Consider the following 21,526-nt stretch of genomic DNA (forward strand, 5'->3'; position numbering starts at 1 on the left):
TAAAAATCCCACTAGTATGTGAAAATGAAGATCATGGAGACTCTCTATATGAAATACATGGTGCTACTTTGAAGCACAGGTGTGGTAAGAGAATATCAGTGTGCCCCTCTCTCTTTATCTCATTCTCTCTCTCTCTCCTTTTTTGAATGGCCTCACGGACCTCATCCACTCTTTTTCGAGGAATCATAAATATCCTCCAATTCATATCCTCAGAGGTAGGGGCACTCTCTAATAATGATGACCATCACACTTTTATTTTACTTACAACCACTACTGCGGGATGCTGCTAACGCGACACTACTATTAGAGACCCTTCAAGGAAACCGTGTGCAATGCATTAATCGCAAATGATGATGTAGAAAAATCATCAAAAAATGATACAAAATGTTTGTGATGGCGGAGACATCAAACACAATTCAGATTAGAGTTGTGTGTGCGATGTGTGGCATACAGTTCAGTCCAATGAACCGTTTGCGATGAGGCAGAACAACAAAAACAGGCAGCCAGATGAAGGTGTGTACGATATACGACATATAGTTCACTTGGATGAATTGTTTGCGATTAGGGAATGCAATAGAAACAGTCACCCAGTTGAGGGTGTGTGGGATACACGACATACAGTTCACTCGAATGAACTATTTTCGTTTAGGCAACACAACAGAAACAGTTCAACTTAACAAGATGTGTGTGATATGCGGCAAACAGGTCCCTAATCAAAAATGTGTGTGAAGACCCATAATAACACAAACAATTTCTGCTAATAAGTCGCGTGTGTTGTGGGAAAATGCTTGCTGGTATACAATTGTGAGTGATTGATGAATTCATCACCAACGGGTTCCCTAGTATGGTCCATGTGCGATGTCATTGCATACAGAACAACAATACATGTACTTATAACTTATAAGGACTTGATTCCATAACCAAATTGAACATCCAATTACATAGTTGGCTAGTACACACATGACCTTTGCACACACCAAAGTATGTACCAAAATGCCTAGAAAAATCAAATAATGTATAAAAAACCAAAATGAACGTTGGATAATTTCATTTTTTTAGGATGACACTCCTATAGTTGCATGTTGTCTCTGTAAAATAAGTCAAGGCGGAAAGAGAGCGTACGTCGTTTTGTGCAATGAGGGTAAGTCAACACCACCTTGGATAGGATTTTTCCTCATGGGTCCCAAATGTCAGAATCCAAATCTATCACGGCCATGCAGCCTTTCTTTTGAAGAATTATAGCCTATTTGGTTTGCTAGCTCAAAATTAGTTTGTGGGTGCTAGCGGGTGCTAAGCACTTGGGTTCTGTAATTCACAATGAGCTTAAGCAACCGACGAGAGTGATGTTATTTCCCTGGGATTTGTTACAATATTTCTCTCTTAATTAATGAAATGGCAAGCCATTTGCCTTGTTTCAAAGAAAAAATGATAGAGGCCCGTATGTATAAACCGCCATGTATGAATAGACTTGTAATATAAGGCATGTAAGATACGTCACCGAGCCGGACACGTTGTATGAGCCGACCGGGACTCTGTAGGCCGCGGGGCGTCAACCCGTGTATGTAAGGGGAAGACCCGGCGGTGGTTTAAGACAAGAAACAACATATCGAGAGCCAGGTTAAGCGTATTCGCTCCTTGGTCATCGAAACCTAGCAATATCATCTCAACTGGACTAGGCCTTTACCTTGAGCGCAAGGGGCCAAACCAGTATAAACCTCTCGTGTTCTTTGTCCCGTTTAACCCCTTTAAGCTTCCTAGTTGCGATGGCTCCATGATTAAGTCCTCTCACTAGGACATCTGTCGTGACAATTCCACGACAAAATAGCTATTAACTAAGTATAGCGTTGCAAGGAAAAAGGTACTGGAAAGAGGAATGCAGACCACACCATGTGCAGTGACATTGGCTTTATTCGGCATTTTGGTAAGAGTAAATGTAGATTTGATAATTTGGAGAAAGTGGAGGGCGGGGCAGATAAGATGTAGAGTAATGGTAGACAATCAACTATCTCGCAGTGCAAGTACAGTAATACTACCACCGTCCGTTATTACTTGTCGCTCAAATGGATGTATCTAGCACTACTTAAGTTCTAAATACATCCAATTGAGAAAAAAAATTCGATACAGAGGGAGTACATGACAACACACACTTACATGACAATCCAGAACTTCATAACCATTGTGTTAATTCCACATTTATGTAAGAGTAAATATAGATCTTATAATTTTGAGCAAGGGGATGATAAGGAAGCAAACATTTACATTGATTCTACATAATCAAACAGCAATGAGTGTAAGTATGCTGATAAAGGGCAAGAGGTACTGAAAAGAGCAATGTAGTGCCCAGTATTGTTGTGAGATCCTATGATCCTTTGAGAATGGTGATTCTTCTGAAATTAGTTTTCATACAAGAGAGATGGTAAGGCACATGCAGAAATGTAGGAGTTCAAATTTTGAATTGATATCATAGACAGTACCTAATGCTGGGCTCTCTGCAGTTCTAATAGGGCTTTGGCCAGTAGAGTAGGGGTAAAGTGTGGTATAGTTGGGCATGTGTTTTCTGTGGCTAATGATCTATCTGATTTATCAGGTATCACTGCCTTTTCAAAATACTTAGTTTGTACTTCTTGAGGATCTGCACCCACCCTCTTCCTTTTGGACATCTATTACGGAAGAACAACATTTCTCTGGAAAAACATAGTATGATGACACATGGAATAGGTATAGAAAATGGATAGGCATGTCATATACTCATATATGATGCTTAAACTAAGAATATGGTGGAGTAACAAAGTATAAGTAATGCAAGAGGTCATATGCAAGATATGTGCGACCAATACAATCTTGCCAAGTTAGAGCAAGCACCTTGATGGGTGAATAAGATAGGCTATCCTCCACCATGCCAAGTTTGTTAGCTAGTGGATTGTTTTGCAACATTACTCTCGTGCGCCCATTCTCATATTAATTTTGATCATGTTCAATACCTGAAATGCATGAAAACATAAAAATAAGTGAGATTATCTTTGTAATGCATAAGTGATTCTAATCCAATATTGCCTCCCTGTAAACCCCTATGTGCTATCTCTGCAATTCTTCTGAGTTATGCCATGCATGCTGTAATTTGGTGTGTGCATTAATAGAATGTGGCCTACTACTCAAAATATGAGAGCTTCAGAAGTAATGATACTTCACATATGACAACTTCAACATATAGTAAGTTAGAATAACTTGACCTGACCTAACAGATTCAAAGTATACTAAGGAAGAACAACTTGACCTGACCAGTCAACCGCAAATGTCTCTGCTACTCTTCCCAACAAGGAACATACTGTATTTATTAAAGAAGAAGAGACGAGGATCATGTTAAAGAAGAGTAGAAGAGCAAGCGGATTGAAGATATTACAAGTCGTTCTATATTATTTCTATTGCCGACCCATGATGAACCAGAGTGCACAAAGAAATAATATTCCTACTGGTCTCTAAATATGTGGCTCACATGCATTTCGGAACTAAAGTAGGAATATTTCGCTGACTAATTAAACATGTCTCAGTTTTACTAATATAAGCATCATATCATATTCGAATTTGTACACTCTCAAATGTCTATATACATCCATATGTAGTTCTTATTGTAATATCTGGAAAGACATGTTTTACCGAAAAAGGCTTTTGCCCCACTTTATAAATAAAGGAACGATGAACAACACCTGGTACAAATGCATGCCACCACACCACATGCACGCACCCAAGGCAGTTTAGGAACAGAGGAAGTAATATACTTATTAAGAAGAATAGAAGAGGAACATGATAACAAAGAGCAAGGAAATTTTAGATAATACAATGTGTGTTGCCCACCCATGATGAACCAGAGCATATAAAGAAATGCAAATCCCTGTTGTCTCTCTATATGTGGCGCACATGCTTTTCGAAATGAATATAGGAACATTAGCTGACCAATTAAACATTCTTTGTTTTAGTAATATCAACATCATATCAGATGGAATTATGAGTGGCATGTTGTTTCGCCTGATGGGTTGAGGTCTTGAGGAGCAGTGCTAGCATGATACGAAGGGCCTATTATGATGGTAGTGAATATAAAGGGGAAAACCATAAGCTTTATGAGTATAGTGACCGTTCCATGGAAGATCTGAAGATGCAAACTAGACAAAGGCTACTTCGCAACCAATGTTTGCTTTCAACTAGCCACTACGATTTTGTATGGACAAGAAAAGTACAGTAAACAAGTGACGATCTATTTTGCGGGTGAAATCAATAACTTAAGCAGATATGGAAGAGTACCACCTCTCTTGTGATGCCATGTAGGCCCCTGCTAACTGCAGGTGCAATGGCTGTCGGCGGCGTGGAAGAAGACTCGAGAGGGAAGATGGCGACATCGGGGGATAAGTCATGTTGTCGTGGATGGGGCGGTCGTAGGAGCGGCAATGGCAAGGTGGACGACGACGCCGATGAAGCGAGAGGATGCGATGAAAGGATCCTAGTTTGGCGTTGTGGATGAGAGACGTCCATCTCTTGAAGTGGATGACGGGGTAGGGGTAGCGGCTCCGGCAAGGTGGAGGATGGGGTGGAGGATGGAGGAGGCTGACCGTTGTGGGGAGGTTGTTGTGGTGCCGATGGTGTATGAATGGGGAAATGGAGGGGGAGGGGTGGATCTCAAACTTTGGGACACGCTTGTCTAAAACGTGGGAAAGTTACGAACTTAGCCCTTGTTTAAAATTTCGAACATCTCGTCGGTTAGGGATAGGACGGTAATATTGCATCTCCCCAATATTTGCCGAGAGCGTTTTCAGGAGAGGAGTGTTTTGCCACCCACGGTGTATGAACGGGGCTGACAGGTAGGGCGGTTGTGTCACGTCTGAGCGAAGTTACACCTGCCCCTATTTAAAATATTTGCCTACATCGATTTCGGCCAAGGAGAGTTTGTTTTGCCGCCCAAATGTATGAATGGGAAAATGGAGGGAGAGAGAGAGTTTTTTTGGACGTGTTTGAATCAAATGTGTGTTTGCCGCCCATGTTTGGCGCTCACTTTGTCTGAATGGGGTGACAGGCGGTGGTGTCACGTTTGATTGAAGTTACTAACCTACCCCTATCAAAAGCGGTGGAAATCGGGCCGATTAGGATGTATAGTGTCAAGGGTAGACAGTAATTTCCATCTCGCAAACACTGGCTTCGGGCAGCTGACGAAAGAGAGTGGGCGTTTTGTCGCTTCATTTAAAAATTGGGAGAATTAGCATTCACGTTTACCCTAGGCTCGAGCAACTAAATTCAAATCCAATTTGTATTCGATTATGAATACCCATACATCATTCTATGTTTTGTTATTTATTTCTTCAAAACCATGACATAGATTTATTCCACCTTTATATATGAATATGATTTAGAAATGTCATGATCTTCGAATTCAGTAGGTTTGATACACTTTGAGTCAAACAGTTATTTCATCCAATACAATCTTCTCACATGAAAAATAGTTCACCTTATGTCCATTCATACAAGTAATAAGGATTGCCTCGCCTAAATAATCCGATCATTACAACACATTAACAACAAACTTGGGGTCTTACAACATAATCCATTCAAAGACATGACACAACATGCAAGTATACTAATTTAATGATAGTTTCAACAAGTATTTAAAGAAGAACTAGGATTATCCTGGGCTTCAGATAGCAAAAGTAGCAGGACCTCCTCCATCTTCAAATGCAACATTCTTACTTCCTCCAATTCTTGGTTTGCTTGGATAATGTGTGCAGCTAATTGCATAATTTCCAGCCTCAAGATCAAGATTACCTCATTCATGGCAGCCACACCATCTCTTTCTACATCTAGTAGAGCCTCAAGAATTATAATATATGTGCTCAGACTGCTCTCCAACGGTGTTGCCTCTAAACTTCTAGCACCTGGTATGGCGCACTACTTCCACAAATATATTCCGGGGTTACACATTGTGTCCTAGTGTGAACGGCATCTTGAAAGGTTTTCGCTGGACATAAGTAAGAGATAGTTATCACATGATCCAGGCAGTAAGATTATATGGTAAACGACATACGAATTATTGCCGAGAATGGCAAGCTATATTTAAATGGTTCGAAGTAGCATCAGCTGAAAACAAATTAAAATGGTAAGATGAAAGGTAGTGTACCACCGCTATATTTAAGTTGCCAAGGCATATAAGCAGTTGAAATAATCTGAGAAAACACTTAAGCAGTGGGCCCTCATATAAACTATGAAGATAGTCTTGTGATGAAGTTCATAGGAAAATTTAAGGAGTCAAATGAATTATGCAAGCATTTCTTTACGATAGTACATCATGCACTGCTGACATATTGGCCAACTTAGGTATAGCCTAACAAGTAACAAACATGCATTCGAATCAAGCAATACATCAAAGCAGACAACTGGACTATTTTTAATTCTGTAGGATTACAAGTTGAGGGTACAAGCCAAGAAAGCAGCCCACACGCATTACATTTCACATGTACTAAAACACACCAGCTTACCATATGTTGCTGTGAAGCCTCGCTGCTGTTGCAATGTTCTTTGTTCTAGTTTATTCATCCCCCTCTATTTACGTAAAACTAATTTTAATCACATGCACTGGTTTGAATTGATCATCAATGGTTAATCTAAACTAATGAAAGAAGGGTGTGTGCTTACACAACAATATATGTGCTTCACTCTATTTTTCTGCTTGTTCTAGGTGCCAGCCACAAAAGAAAAAATATTTTGCTTGATGGGGTTGGCAGCTCCATAATGAATAGAAGCATGAAATTAGTCATGCAACTTGGGAAGATCAAGAACGCACAAAAAAGTAATGAGCATAGCCTTGGAGCAGTGTTGCAATAGCTAGCATAAAAAATGTACGTTAAAACAAAGAAAAAGCAACGGAGCCACAAGCTAGTTTGCTGATGTGTAATTAGACTAGCCACAATGGGTAGTAACATAGACTAGTAACATGAATATGTTACTGGTCTATGTTACTACCTCTATAGTGGGGAGTAACATATGTGTGGTAACATGCAACACTTCATTTATTAGGCTATAGACTCATCTTGCCTTGATATGTGTGATGTTACTCATAGTACTAGTAACTAGCTATGTTACCACTTTCCTCTCTTTCTTCATTTATTGCCTGCCACATCATCTATTTTATCTAGATATGTGTGATGTTACTACCTATGTTACTCCCATTGTGAGTAGTCTTAAGCATCGAGAACATAGAAGCAGTCCAGTACAATAATTGTAACCAACATGTGGCATAGATTGCATAGCATGCAAGAAGTAAAATAGTAGGCAGTGATATCTAGGAAGTACAGTATAGTAATACTTAGGACAAAACAAAAGCATTGTAACTATATATGCACTGGTTTGTAATTTAGCACATGTAACATGTTCACTACCACATGTATGGACCTACATGTGCAAGAAAAATAACGCATCTCATGAAAAACTGAATGATGCCCAGAAGAAATTTGAAGGTGCAGTGCTTATGCTAAGAAAGTTAACATAGGCATTGGCCGTTGGATAATAGTACCTGATTCTTGGCGGCGTATGGGCTTCGTTGTCATACGTGAAGGCTAAGTATCATCAATGGTGCTCGTGTTGTAGTTGAGTTTGGGTCGGCTGTGGCCGTTGCTGAAGCAGCTTCGGTTGCGACGCCTGTCGACATACAAGAAAGTTGATCTATGGTAAGTAAATAGTTCCACAGTAAATAAGAGAAAAAACAAAAGGAGTACTGATCGAAATAACATGATGAGGATGCGCCGTCAGTAAGGCAGGGCTGCTGGAGTTGAATATGGTGTCTATGGAGCGGGTCCGGTGTAGTGGACGAAGGCGTCGGTGAAGCACAATAGGTGTGTGTATAGTGCTTTCGGTGAGGCAGATTTGTTGTGCCAAACGAGTGCTTGTAGGAAGGGACAGCGATGTGGCGGACAAGGGAGTTGGTGAAGGGCCTACACTGTGGTGGACGAGGGCGCCGGTGAAGCAGATCCGGTGCGGTGGACTATGATGGCGGTCAAGGAGATTTGGAGCGGTGGATAAGCCAGTCAGTGAAGCGGCTCCAGTACAGTGGTGAGTTGGCAGTTGGGGGTTCCAAGATGCGGAAGGTAGATCCGGTAGGGTGTGAGGTCCACCGTTGCGACGGAGGACTAGATTCGGTGTCTTGGGGTTGGGGGAGGCGGGGAGGGGTTCTGGGGATGAATGGGAAAACAATGGAGTTACCAAAGTAGCCATTTTCCGTTCATGTGGCAGGGGTAAACCAGGATTATCGCAGGGCTAAAATTTCGGGCATGAGAGATTTCGATGTGAGCGGGAAGTTTGAAAACTTTTGGTGGCTGAAATTAAGTGTTCTGCTCTTGTACGGCCGACTATGATATCATGGCCAAGAATTTATTTGTTGTGCACGCAAAAAAGTGCAAGTTTCAAAAATCATTGTCTCCAACTCGAAACTTAGATTGTTCATTCAACTCAAATATGGATCATTGAGCTAGTGGAAGCAAATACCATCATATGCTCTAATTCAAATGAAATTTCAAATGTGTTTGTCCTAAATATGATGTCCAAAATGTGTATGTGTATGAATAAAGTGGATGATTATAAGTTTTGAACATGACCATATGTGTATATCTCTAGGTTTGATATATGAATTTTAAATCATGAAATCCCGTCTTAAAAATGTACCCCCATTTAAATGAATTACAAAAGCTAATAATGGAGTAAAATTCCAAAATTCCAATCTTAGGTTTGTAATTCTAGTAATTCAAAGTATACCATGCATGTTCAAAATATTGGGTAACGTAGTAATTTCAAAAAAATTCCTACGCACACGCAAGATCATGGTGATGCATAGCAACGAGAGGGGAGAGTGTGATCTACGTACCCTTGTAGATCGACAACGGAAGCGTTTGGTTGATGTAGTCATACGTCTCCACGGCCCGACCGATCAAGCACCGAAACTACGGAACCTCCGAGTTTTAGCACACGTTCAGCTTGATGACGATCCCCGGACTCCGATCCAGCAAAGTGTCGGGGAAGAGTTCCGTCAGCACGACGGCGTGGTGACGGTCTTGATGCACTACTGTAGCAGGGCTTCAACTAAGCACCGCTACAATATTATCGAGGACTATGGTGGCAGGGGGCGCCGCACACGGCTAAGAATATGATCACGTGGATCAACTTGTGTTCCTCTGGGGTGCCCCTGCCTCCGTATATAAAGGATCAAGGGGGGGTGCGGCCGGCCAAGGAGAGGCGCCCCAGGAGGAGTCCTACTCCCTCTGGGAGTAGGATCGCCCCCCCAATCCTAGTTGGAATAGGATTTGCGGAGGGGGGAAAAGAGAGAGGGGGGCCGGCCCCCTCTCCTTGTCCTATTCGGACCAAGGGAGGGGAGGGGCGCGCAGCCCATCTTGGGCTGCCCCTTCTCTTTTCCACTAAGGCCCACTAAGGCCCATATAGCTCCCGGGGGGTTCCGGTAACCTCCCGGTACTCCGGTAAAATCCCGATTTCACCCGGAACACTTCCGATATCCAAACATAGGCTTCCAATATATCAATCTTTATGTCTCGACCATTTCGAGATTCCTCGTCATGTCCGTGGTCACATCCGGGACTCCAAACAACCTTCGGTACATCAAAACGTATAAACTCATAATATAATTGTCATCGAAACCTTAAGCGTGCGGACCCTACGGGTTCGAGAACAATGTAGACATGACCGAAACATGTCTCCGGTCAATAACCAATAGCGGGACCTGGATGCCCATATTGGCTCCTACATATTCTACGAAGATCTTTATCGGTCAGACCGCATAACAACATACATTGTTCCCTTTGTCATCAGTATGTTACTTGCCCGAGATTCGATCGTCGGTATCCAATACCTAGTTCAATCTCGTTACCGGCAAGTCTCTTTACTCGTTCCGTAATACATCATCTCGCAACTAACTCATTAGTTACATTGCTTGCAAGGCTTAAGTGATGTGCATCACCGAGAGGGCCCAAAGATACCTCTCCGACGACGGAGTGACAAATCATAATCTCGAAATACGTCAACCCAACATGTACCTTTGGAGACACCTGTAGAGCACCTTTATAATCACCCAGTTACGTTGTGACATTTGGTAGCACACAAAGTGTTCCTCCGGTACACGGGAGTTACATAATCTCATAGTCGTAGGAACATGTATAAGTCATGAAGAAAGCAATAGCAACATACTAATTGATCGGGTGCTAAGCTAATGGAATGGGTCATGTCAATCAGATCATTCAACTAATGATGTGATCCCATTTAATCAAATGAAAACTCTTTGTCTATGGTTAGGAAACATAACCATCTTTGATTAACGAGCTAGTTAAGTAGAGGCATACTAGTGACACTTAGTTCGTCTATGTATTCACACATGTATTATGTTTCCGGTTAATACAATTCTAGCATGAATAATAAACTTTTATCATGATATAAGGAAATAAATAATAACTTTATTATTGCCTCTAGGGCATATTTCCTTCAGTCTCCCACTTGCACTAGAGTCAATAATCTAGATTACACAGTAATGATTCTAACACCCATGGAGCTTTGGTGTTGATCATGTTTTGCTCGTGGAAGAGGCTTAGTCAACGGGTCTGCTATATTCAGCTCCGTATGTATCTTGCAAATCTATATATCTCCCACCTGGACTAGATCCCAGATGGAATTGAAGCGTCTCTTGATGTGTTTGGTCCTCTTGTGAAATCTGGATTCCTTTGCCAAGGCAATTGCACCAGTATTGTCACAAAAGATTTTCATTGGACCCGATGCACTAGGTATGACACCTAGATCAGATATGAACTCCTTCATCCAGACTCCTTCGTTTGCTGCTTCCGAAGCAGCTATGTACTCCGCTTCACATGTAGATCCCGCCACGACGCTTTGTTTAGAACTGCACCAACTGACAGCTCCACCGTTTAATGTAAACACGTATCCGGTTTGCGATTTAGAATCGTCCGGATCAGTGTCAAAGCTTGCATCAACGTAACCGTTTACGATGAGCTCTTTGTCACCTCCATATACGAGAAACATATCCTTAGTCCTTTTCAGGTATTTCAGGATGTTCTTGACTGCTGTCCAGTGATCCACTCCTGGATTACTTTGGTACCTCCCTGCTAAACTTATAGCAAGGCACACATCAGGTCTGGTACACATCATTGCATACATGATAGAGCCTATGGCTGAAGCATAGGGAACACCTTTCATTTTCTCTCTATCTTCTGCAGTGGTCGGGCATTGAGTCTGACTCAACTTCACACCTTGTAACACAGGCAAGAACCCTTTCTTTGCTTTATCCATTTTGAACTTCTTCAAAATCTTGTCAAGGTATGTGCTTTGTGAAAGTCCAATTAAGCGTCTTGATCTATCTGTATAGATCTTTGTGCCTAATATGTAAGCAGCTTCACCGAGGTCTTTCATCGAAAAACTCTTATTCAAGTATCCCTTTATGCTATCCAGAAATTCTGTATCATTTCCAGTCAGTAATATGTCATCCACATATAATCTCAGAAATGCTACAGAGCTCCCACTCACTTTCTTGTAAATACAGGCTTCTCCGAAAGTCTGTATAAAACCAAATGCTTTGATCACACTATCAAAGCGTTTATTCCAACTCCGAGAGGCTTGCACCAGTCCATAAATGGATCGCTGGAGCTTGCACACTTTGTTAGCTCCCTTTGGATCGATAAAACCTTCCGGTTGTATCATATACAACTCTTCTTCCAGAAATCCATTCAGGAATGCAGTTTTGACATCCATTTGCCAAATTTCATAATCATAAAATGCGGCAATTGCTAACATGATTCGGACAGACTTAAGCATCGCTACGGGTGAGAAGGTCTCATCGTAGTCAACCCCTTGAACTTGTCGAAAACCTTTTGCGACAAGTCGAGCTTTGTAGACAGTAATATTACCGTCAGCGTCTGTCTTCTTCTTGAAGATCCATTTATTCTCAATTGCTTGCCAATCATCGGGCAAGTCAACCAAAGTCCATACTTTGTTCTCATACATGGATCCCATCTCAGATTTCATGGCTTCAAGCCATTTTGCGGAATCTGGGCTCACCATCGCTTCTTCATAGTTCGTAGGTTCATCATGATCTAGTAGCATGATTTCCAGAACAGGATTACCGTACCACTCTGGCACGGATCTTACTCTGGTTGATCTACGAGGTTCAGTAGTATCTTGTTCTGAAGTTTCATGATCATTATCATTAGCTTCCTCACTAATTGGTGTAGTTGTCGCAGAAACAGGTTTCTGTGATGTACTACTTTCCAATAAGGGAGCAGGTATAGTTACCTTGTCAAGTTCTACTTTCCTCCCACTCACTTCTTTCGAGAGAAACTCCTTCTCTAGAAAGGATCCATTCTTGGCAACGAATGTCTTGCCTTCGGATCTGTGATAGAAGGTGTACCCAACAGTCTCCTTTGGGTATCCTATGAAGACACATTTCTCCGATTTGGGTTCGAGCTTATCAGGTTGAAGCTTTTTCACATAAGCATCGCAGCCCCAAATTTTAAGAAACGACAACTTTGGTTTCTTGCCAAACCATAGTTCATAAGGCGTCGTCTCAACGGATTTTGATGGTGCCCTATTTAACGTGAATGCGGCCGTCTCTAAAGCATAACCCCAAAACGATAGCGGTAAATCAGTAAGAGACATCATAGATCATACCATATCTAGTAAAGTACGATTACAACGTTCGGACACACCATTACGCTGTGGTGTTCCGGGTGGCCTGAGTTGCGAAACTATTCCGCATTGCTTCAAATGTACACCAAACTCGTAACTCAAATATTCTTCTCCACGATCAGATCGTAGAAACTTTATTTTCTTGTTACGATGATTTTCAACTTCACTCTGAAATTCTTTGAACTTTTCAAATGTTTCAGACTTATGTTTCATTAAGTAGATATACCCATATCTGCTTAAGTCATCTGTGAAGGTGAGAAAATAACGATATCCGCCACGAGCCTCAATATTCATCGGACCACATACATCTGTATGTATGATTTCCAACAAATCTGTTGCTCTCTCCATAGTGCCGGAGAACGGTGTTTTAGTCATCTTGCCCATGAGGCACGGTTCGCAAGTACCAAGTGATTCATAATCAAGTGGTTCCAAAAGCCCATCAATATGGAGCTTCTTCATGCGCTTTATACCGATATGACCTAAACGGCAGTGCCACAAATAAGTTGCACTATCATTATCAACTCTGCATCTTTTGGCTTTAACATTATGAATATGTGTGTTACTACTATCGAGATTCATCAAAAATAGACCACTCTTTAAAGGTGCATGACCATAAAAGATATTACTCATATAAATAGAACAACCATTATTCTCAGATTTAAATGAATAACCATCTCGCATTAAACAAGATCCAGATATAATGTTCGTGCTCAACGCTGGCACCAAATAACAATTATTTAGGTCTAATATTAATCCCGAAGGTAGATGTAGAGGTAGCGTGCCGACCGCGATCACATCGACTTTGGAACCATTTCCCACGCGCATCGTCACCTCGTCCTTTGCCAGTGTTCGCTTAATCCGTAGTCCCTGTTTCGAGTTGCAAATATTAGCAACAGAACCAGTATCAAATACCCAGGTGCTACTGCGAGCTCTAGTAAGGTACACATCAATAACATGTATATCACATATACCTTTGTTCACCTTGCCATCCTTCTTATCCGCCAAATACTTGGGGCAGTTCCGCTTCCAGTGACCAGTCTGCTTGCAGTAGAAGCACTCAGTTTCAGGCTTAGGTCCAGACTTGGGTTTCTTCTCTTGAGCAGAAACTTGCTTGCTGTTCTTCTTGAAGTTCCCCTTCTTCTTCCCTTTGCCCTTTTTCTTAAAACTAGTGGTCTTGTTGACCATCAACACTTGATGCTCCTTTTTGATTTCTACCTCCGCAGCTTTCAGCATTGCGAAGAGCTCGGGAATAGTCTTATTCATCCCTTGCATATTATAGTTCATCACGAAGCTCTTGTAGCTTGGTGGCAGTGATTGGAGAATTCTGTCAATGACGCAATCATCTGGAAGATTAACTCCCATCTGAATCAAGTGATTATTATACCCAGACATTTTGAGTATATGCTCACTGACAGAACTGTTCTCCTCCATCTTGCAGCTATAGAACTTATTGGAGACTTCATATCTCTCAATTCGGGCATTTGCTTGAAATATTAACTTCAACTCCTGGAACATCTCATATGCTCCATGACGTTCAAAACGTCGTTGAAGTCCCGATTCTAAGCCGTAAAGCATGGCACACTGAACTATCGAGTAGTCATCAGCTTTGCTCTGCCAGATGTTCATAACATCTGGTGTTGCTCCAGCAGTAGGCCTGGCACCCAGCGGTGCTTCCAGGACGTAATTCTTCTGTGCAGCAATGAGGATAATCCTCAAGTTACGGACCCGGTCCGTGTAATTGCTACCATCATCTTTCAACTTTGCTTTCTCAAGGAACGCATTAAAATTCAACGGAACAACAACACGGGCCATCTATCTACAATCAAACATACATAAGCAAGATACTATCAGGTACTAAGTTCATGATAAATTTAAGTTCAATTAATCATATTACTTAAGAACTCCCACTTAGATAGACATCCCTCTAATCTTCTAAGTGATCACGTGATCCAAATCAACTAAACCATAACCGATCATCACATGAAATGGAGTAGTTTTCAATGGTGAACATCACTATGTTGATCATATCTACTATATGACTCACGCTCGATCTTTCGATCTCAGTGTTCCGAGGCCATATCTGCATATGATAGGCTCGTCAAGTTTAACCTGAGTATTCTGCGTATGCAAAACTAGCTTGCACCCGTTAGTAGATGGACGTAGAGATTATCACACCCGATCATCACGTGGTGTCTGGGCACGACGAACTTTGGCAACGGTGCATACTCAGGGAGAACACTTTTATCTTGATAATTTAGTGAGAGATCATCTTATAATGCTACCGTCAATCAAAGCAAGATAAGACGCATAAAAGATAAACATCACATGCAATCAATATAAGTGATATGATATGGCCATCATCATCTTGTGCTTGTGATCTCCATCTCCGAAGCACCGTCATGATCACCATCGCGCGACACCTTGATCTCCATCGTATTATCGTTGTCGTCTCGCCAATCTTATGCTTCCACGACTATCGCTATCGCTTAGTGATAAAGTAAAGCATTACAGCGCGATTGCATTGCATACAATAAAGCGACAACTATATGGCTCCTGCCAGTTGCCGATAACTCGGTTACAAAACATGATCATCTCATACAATAAAATTTAGCATCATGTCTTGACCATATCACATCACAACTTGCTCTGCAAAAACAAGTTAGACGTCCTCTACTTTGTTGTTGCAAGTTTTACGTGGCTGCTACGGGCTTAAGCAAGAACCAATCTTACCTACACATCAAAACCATAACGATAGTTTGTCAAGTTGGTGCTGTTTTAACCTTCGCAAGGACCGGGTGTAGCCACATCGGTTCAACTAAAGTTGGAGAAACTATCACCCGCAAGCCACCTATGTGCAAAGCACATCAGGAGAACCGGTCTCGCGTAAGCGTACGCGTAATGTCGGTCCGGGCCGCTTCGTCCAACAATATCACCGAACCAAAGTATGACATGTTGGTAAGCAGTATGACTTATATCGCTCATAACTCACTTGTGTTCTACTCGTGCATATAACATCAACACATAAAACTTGGCTCTGATACCACTGTTGGGTAACGTAGTAATTTCAAAAAAATTCCTACGCACACGCAAGATCATGGTGATGCATAGCAACGAGAGGGGAGAGTGTGATCTACGTACCCTTGTAGATCGACAACGGAAGCGTTTGGTTGATGTAATCGTACGTCTCCACGGCCCGACCGATCAAGCACCGAAACTATGGCACCTCTGAGTTTTAGCACACGTTCAGCTCGATGACGATCCCCGGACTCCGATCCAGCAAAGTGTCGGGGAAGAGTTCCGTCAGCACGATGGCGTGGTGACGATCTTGATGCACTACTGTAGCAGGGCTTCGCCTAAGCACCGCTACAATATTATCAAGGACTATGGTGGCAGGGGGCGCCGCACACGGCTAAGAATATGATCACGTGGATCAACTTGTGTTCCTCTGGGGTGCCCCTGCCTCCATATATAAAGGATCAAGGGGGGGGTGCGGCCGGCCTAGGAGAGGCGCGCCAGGAGGAGTCCTACTCCCTTTGGGAGTAGGATTCCCCCCCCCCCCCAATCCTAGTTGGAATAGGATTTGCGGAGGGGGGAAAGAGAGAGGGGGGCCGCCCCCCTCTCCTTGTCCTATTCGGACCAAGGGAGGGGAGGGGCGCGCGTCCCATCTTGGGCTGCCCCTTCTCTTTTCCACTAAGGCCCACTAAGGCCCATATAGCTCCCGGGGGGTTCCGGTAACCTCCCGGTACTCCGGTAAAATCCCGATTTCACCCGGAACACTTCCGATATCCAAACATAGGCTTCCAATATATCAATCTTTATGTCTCGACCATTTCGAGACTCCTCGTCATGTCCATGATCACATTCGGGACTCCGAACAACCTTCGGTACATCAAAATGTATAAACTCATAATATAACTGTCATCGAAACCTTAAGCGTGCGGACCCTACGGGTTCAAGAACAATGTAGACATGACCAAGACATGTCTCCGGTCAATAACCAATAGTGGGACCTGGATGCCCATATTGGCTCCTACATATTCTACGAAGATCTTTATCGGTCAGACCGCATAACAACATACGTTCTTCCCTTTGTCATCAGTATGTTACTTGCCTGAGATTCGATGTTGGTATCCAATACCTAGTTCAATCTCGTTACCGGCAAGTCTCTTTACTTGTTCCGTAATACATCATCTCGCAACTAACTCACTAGTTACATTGCTTGCAAGGCTTAAGTGATGTGCATCACCGAGAGGGCCCAGAGATACCTCTCCGACGATCGGAGTGACAAATCCTAATCTTGAAATACGTCAACCCAACATGTACCTTTGGAGACACCTGTAGAGCACCTTTATAATCACCCAGTTATGTTGTGATGTTTGGTAGCACACAAAGTGTTCCTCCAGCACACGGGATTTACATAATCTCATAGTCGTAGGAAAATGTATAAGTCATGAAGAAAGCAATAGCAACATACTAAACGATCGGGTGCTAAGCTAATGGAATGGGTCATGTCAATCAGATCATTCAACTAATGATGTGATCCCGTTTAATCAAATGACAACTCTTTGTTTATGGTTAGGAAACATAACCATCTTTGATTAACGAGCTAGTTAAGTAGAGGCATACTAGTGACACTTAGTTTGTCTATGTATTCACACATGTATTATGTTTCCGGTTAATACAATTCTAGCATGAATAATAAACTTTTATCATGGTATAAGGAAATAAATAATAACTTTATTATTGCCTCTAGGGCATATTTCCTTCACAAAAGTATCGTCAAACTGTGAAACAAATTGATCAACCATGAGTGCACACACTATTGACCATATATATATATATACAACCCGTCTATTCTGATAATATTATCAGAATAGTTATTCTAATAACACTTCTGCACTGCATGCTCAACACGAGGGCACTGTACTTTCTTTAGCAAGAGCACTGCATTATAGAGACTAGTGAACTTCGCGTCGGAAAAAACTGCACGTAGTGTTTTTTCGGTACTGTTTTCGCTCTAATTTTTTAACCGTTTATCAGAACAAGGCGCGTAATATACCGTTGGAAAGCTACGGATTAGGCGCAACTTCGCCATGTTGAACACTTTTCGATATTCCCCGCGGTTTAAGAGCAGTTTCAAAAACGGTGCAGCCCACAATGAGTGGCAGCGAGCGTTTTTTCGCGTTCTTTTCTAAACCGCTTGTCAGAATGAGGCAAATGATACACCGTTGGATAGATATCGTCGAGGCGCATCTTTTTCATAATTATTTTTTCTCTAATTCATTACGGTTTAGGAGCAGTTTCAAATTTACTAAATCGCGGAATTCTGTTTTTTAATTTTTTTTAAATTTTCGGCACTGTTTTCGCTCCAGTTTTTTAACCGTTTGTCGAAACAAGGCGTGTAATATACCTTGAAAAGCTATGGACGAGACGCAACTTTTATATGTTGAAATGTTTTTGAGATTCCTCACGGTTTTAAGTTAATTTTAAAAATCGTACGATGAACGACGAGTGACAGCGGCCGTTTTTCGCAAAATTTTTACAAATCGGTTGTCGAAATGATTCAAATGATATGCCGTTGGAAAGATATCGACGAGACACAACTTTTTCATATAGAACACTCTCCCTAATTCCTTACGGTTTAAGAGCAGTTTTAAATTTACCGAAATGCGGACACTTTGTTTTTTCGCGACACCCAAATCGACGTGGGTACTTCATCCGACTGAAAACCGCACTGCATCAGACGTGTTAGAGAACGACATGGTTTATTTTATTCAAACGTAATTTTTTTAAGGACGAGAAAGTAGAGTGCAATTCACATCGGGTGTAAATGAACCACAACACTATCAAGAAGTGAACCGCATTACTTTTTTTCGCTTTCGTAATAATTTTTTTGCACTTCGGGATGAACAACATCATACGGTCGACCGCACTGATTCAGAATGGAAACAGCACTGCTTCGGATGGGCAAGCGAGCTGCATAATTTCTTTTGTCGGACGAGTTTTTGTTTTTTTTCAACTTTTTTATTAACGAGAGTGGACCACAGAGACAAGGGCAAGTGAACCACGACATATATCAAAGTGAACCGCATTACTATCTTATTGGTTCGCTTAATTTTTTCGCACTTTCATGTTGCGGCGAGCAAACAACATCACTCTGAAAAGTGAACCACATTCGAGGATCAAACACACTGCAAGTGTTGATGTGGTCCACTGAATTTTGAGACACACGAAACAAATTGCACTTCATAGAGAGGGGTAATGATCTGCTACACAAATGGATTGAACTACCTTTTTCAATCGTCCCACAAACAAAACAAATTGCATCAGAAAAAGAAGTGAACCTCCCATGGGGATTTTTTTACAAAGTGAACCACTAAGGGGCACACTGACATACAATTGAGGTGTGTTCGCAAGAAAATTGATGTTTAAACGGAGTGCATGTGTGTGCACCCGGCACTGCATAACCACTAAAAATGCACCGCCACGCAACCAAAATCGCACTACAATATCGATGTATTTATTTTCTCTCTCTTTTTCACAAAGTGAACCATAGATGGATTTACAACAAACTGCACATATATTTGTAAAAAAGAACATAAACATTTTCACTATAAAATTATATTAAACCCCTGAGGGTCGGGGGCGATGGGCCATGTGCCCTGTGCACGGCGCTCACGGTCAATAGAAAGCACCACCTGGGCCATATACGCCGGCGAGAAGTGAGGAAAAGGTGGAACTAGATGATGCGCACTGCACTGGAACCGCACAAAACCAATTTTTCTATTGGACCACGTCAGTGAGCTGCACACGGGGCATCAACTGCACTGCACGGCCACGCGCATCGAACAATATCGCGTGCCCGCTAGGATTGGACCTCGCTCCTCGCCGAAGGGAGTTTGCACTCCGGGCGCAGGTAGTGGAGGTCGGAGCTTGACATGGCAGAGAGAGGAAGCCGTCCTCGCCGCAAACGAAGCAGCAGGAAAAGGCGGGGCGTGGCCAGCGCCAAGGATTTTTGCAATGAACTGCAAAAGAAAAATTCAGTGAGCTGCAAAAAATACTCAAAGGAGCTGCAAACAGGGGAGATGGTGGAGGCGGATCCAACACTGAACAGCGACTGGTGATTTTGGCTGCCGCAGTCGATGCAGTCCACAAGCACTAGCACACAGGGAAGAACTCGTCATGGTACGGCTTGGCGGAGGGGAACCAGATCGGTGCTGGCAGGGAGCGGGGACGGATAGGAGAACTTTTCCTTCCTCCTCTATGCCCGTGGCCTTGACCGCTGGCGAGGCTGCATCTAGCGAGGAAGGCAAGGGCGCGGCACCGGCGGTGGCAGTCCGGAGCACACCTTCATGGAGGTGGTGGCCGCGTGTGGCCTGCGGTGGCAGCCCGGAGCCCCTTGCCTCCCCTGGATGGATCTGGTGGTGGGGTGGTCTGAGTTCCACGTGAGGCACAACTCGCCATGGAAGGGGACGAGGGACCCTGGCAGCCGAGGTTGGTGGTGGCACGATGTGACCGTCGTGGATGCAACTCCGGTCTGGGGAGGGGAAGACAGAGCATCAAGTGCACCGGACGGGACGTGGTGGCGCCATGACCATGGGAAGGAGGAGGAGTTGGGCGCGGGAACGTCGTTGCCTGGTAGTGGCGGAACTGGCGTGGGAGGAGCCGGATGGGGATGGGGCGGCGTCGGCGGGGCTAGAAGCGGGTTGGGGGTGGGGCGGCGTCGGTGTGGGAAGAAACCCAGTGGGGATGGGACGGCGCGCCCTGGAAGAGAAGAAGGTGGATCTGGGGGAGGGGAATCGTGGCAGAGGAGGAGGGAGATGGGGTGTGTGGGCGGGGTTGGTGAGGTTTGTTTTAGATGGCTCGGCTGGCTGTGTGGGTGCGGGTCCAGAGTCTTATCAGAATAAGAGATGGATGGGCAGAATAAGACTCTTAAGGGGTGTTATCATAATAGACCCACCTATATAATATATATATATAAATCTGGGTTATTCTGTTACGCGTAACAGAATATTATTCTGTTATCTTTTTGAACTGATGATTTCGGGCGATTGTACTGATGTTGTCATTCGGTTGAACTGATCGTTTTTATTAGAAAAGTAAATAAGAGCCCCTTCCCACTCGCTCCCTGTTCCGCCGGCCACTCCAGCCGTCGACCGACTACCCGCGGCCGATCCATCCACCTGCCCGTCTCCCTCCCAGCAACCCAGGCTCCACCCTAGGCCCAGCGACGGGTGACGGGGCGGCCGCCGGCGGCGACATCGTCCAGCAGGACGACGACGCGCCCAAGATCCCCGGCTGCTCCAATGACTTCTTGCTCGTATGCGCCCCTCTTCCTGCTCCCCGCCTCTCCCGAGCGAGTGGAGCGGCCGGCCCCAGTTTTCGATTTCGAGCCCGTGGCCGGGTGGCCGGCGGTGCTCCGTTCTGGCTGGCGCGCGCCCCCAGAGCCTGTGGAGCCGCCGCTTGCTCGATCCTTGGATTGGAGTTAGGCGGCATAACTTTTCGTTGCTGGGAATGCCCGAGGAGCTGCGCGCTTGCTCGATTCGTGGATTACGGAGTTAGGCAGCGCAGCTTTTCGTCGCCGGGAATTCAATTAGCCGATCGCAGTAGGTGCTCCGTCTTGGACACTGGAGGAACACCGGCCAGCTCTGTTTTGGAGTTAGGTATTTTTTGTACCGTGAGCAGAGGAGATTCCGTCGCTAATTAATTATACTGCAGTATGTTGTTGCTGGTGGAGCTACTATAGTAGTATTTGATTCAGGGGCTAATGGTTGTTGCTTGCTACTGTATTTGACATGAG

The 21,526-nt window shown here is 43.5% G+C and overlaps 1 long non-coding RNA gene across 1 annotated transcript; it reads right to left on the reverse strand.

Moving 5' to 3' along the window:
- Positions 1-19,215: 19,215 nt before the first annotated feature.
- LOC119302437 lies at positions 19,216-20,580 on the reverse strand. Its single transcript, XR_005147575.1, has 2 exons — positions 19,832-20,580; positions 19,216-19,751 (listed from the first exon to the last, which is right to left on the reverse strand). It is a non-coding gene; the product is annotated as an uncharacterized LOC119302437 (long non-coding RNA).
- Positions 20,581-21,526: the final 946 nt, after the last annotated feature.

Source organism: Triticum dicoccoides, chromosome 5A (genome assembly GCF_002162155.2).
Source record: "Triticum dicoccoides isolate Atlit2015 ecotype Zavitan chromosome 5A, WEW_v2.0, whole genome shotgun sequence".
In the NCBI taxonomy this organism is placed as follows: domain Eukaryota; kingdom Viridiplantae; phylum Streptophyta; class Magnoliopsida; order Poales; family Poaceae; genus Triticum; species Triticum dicoccoides.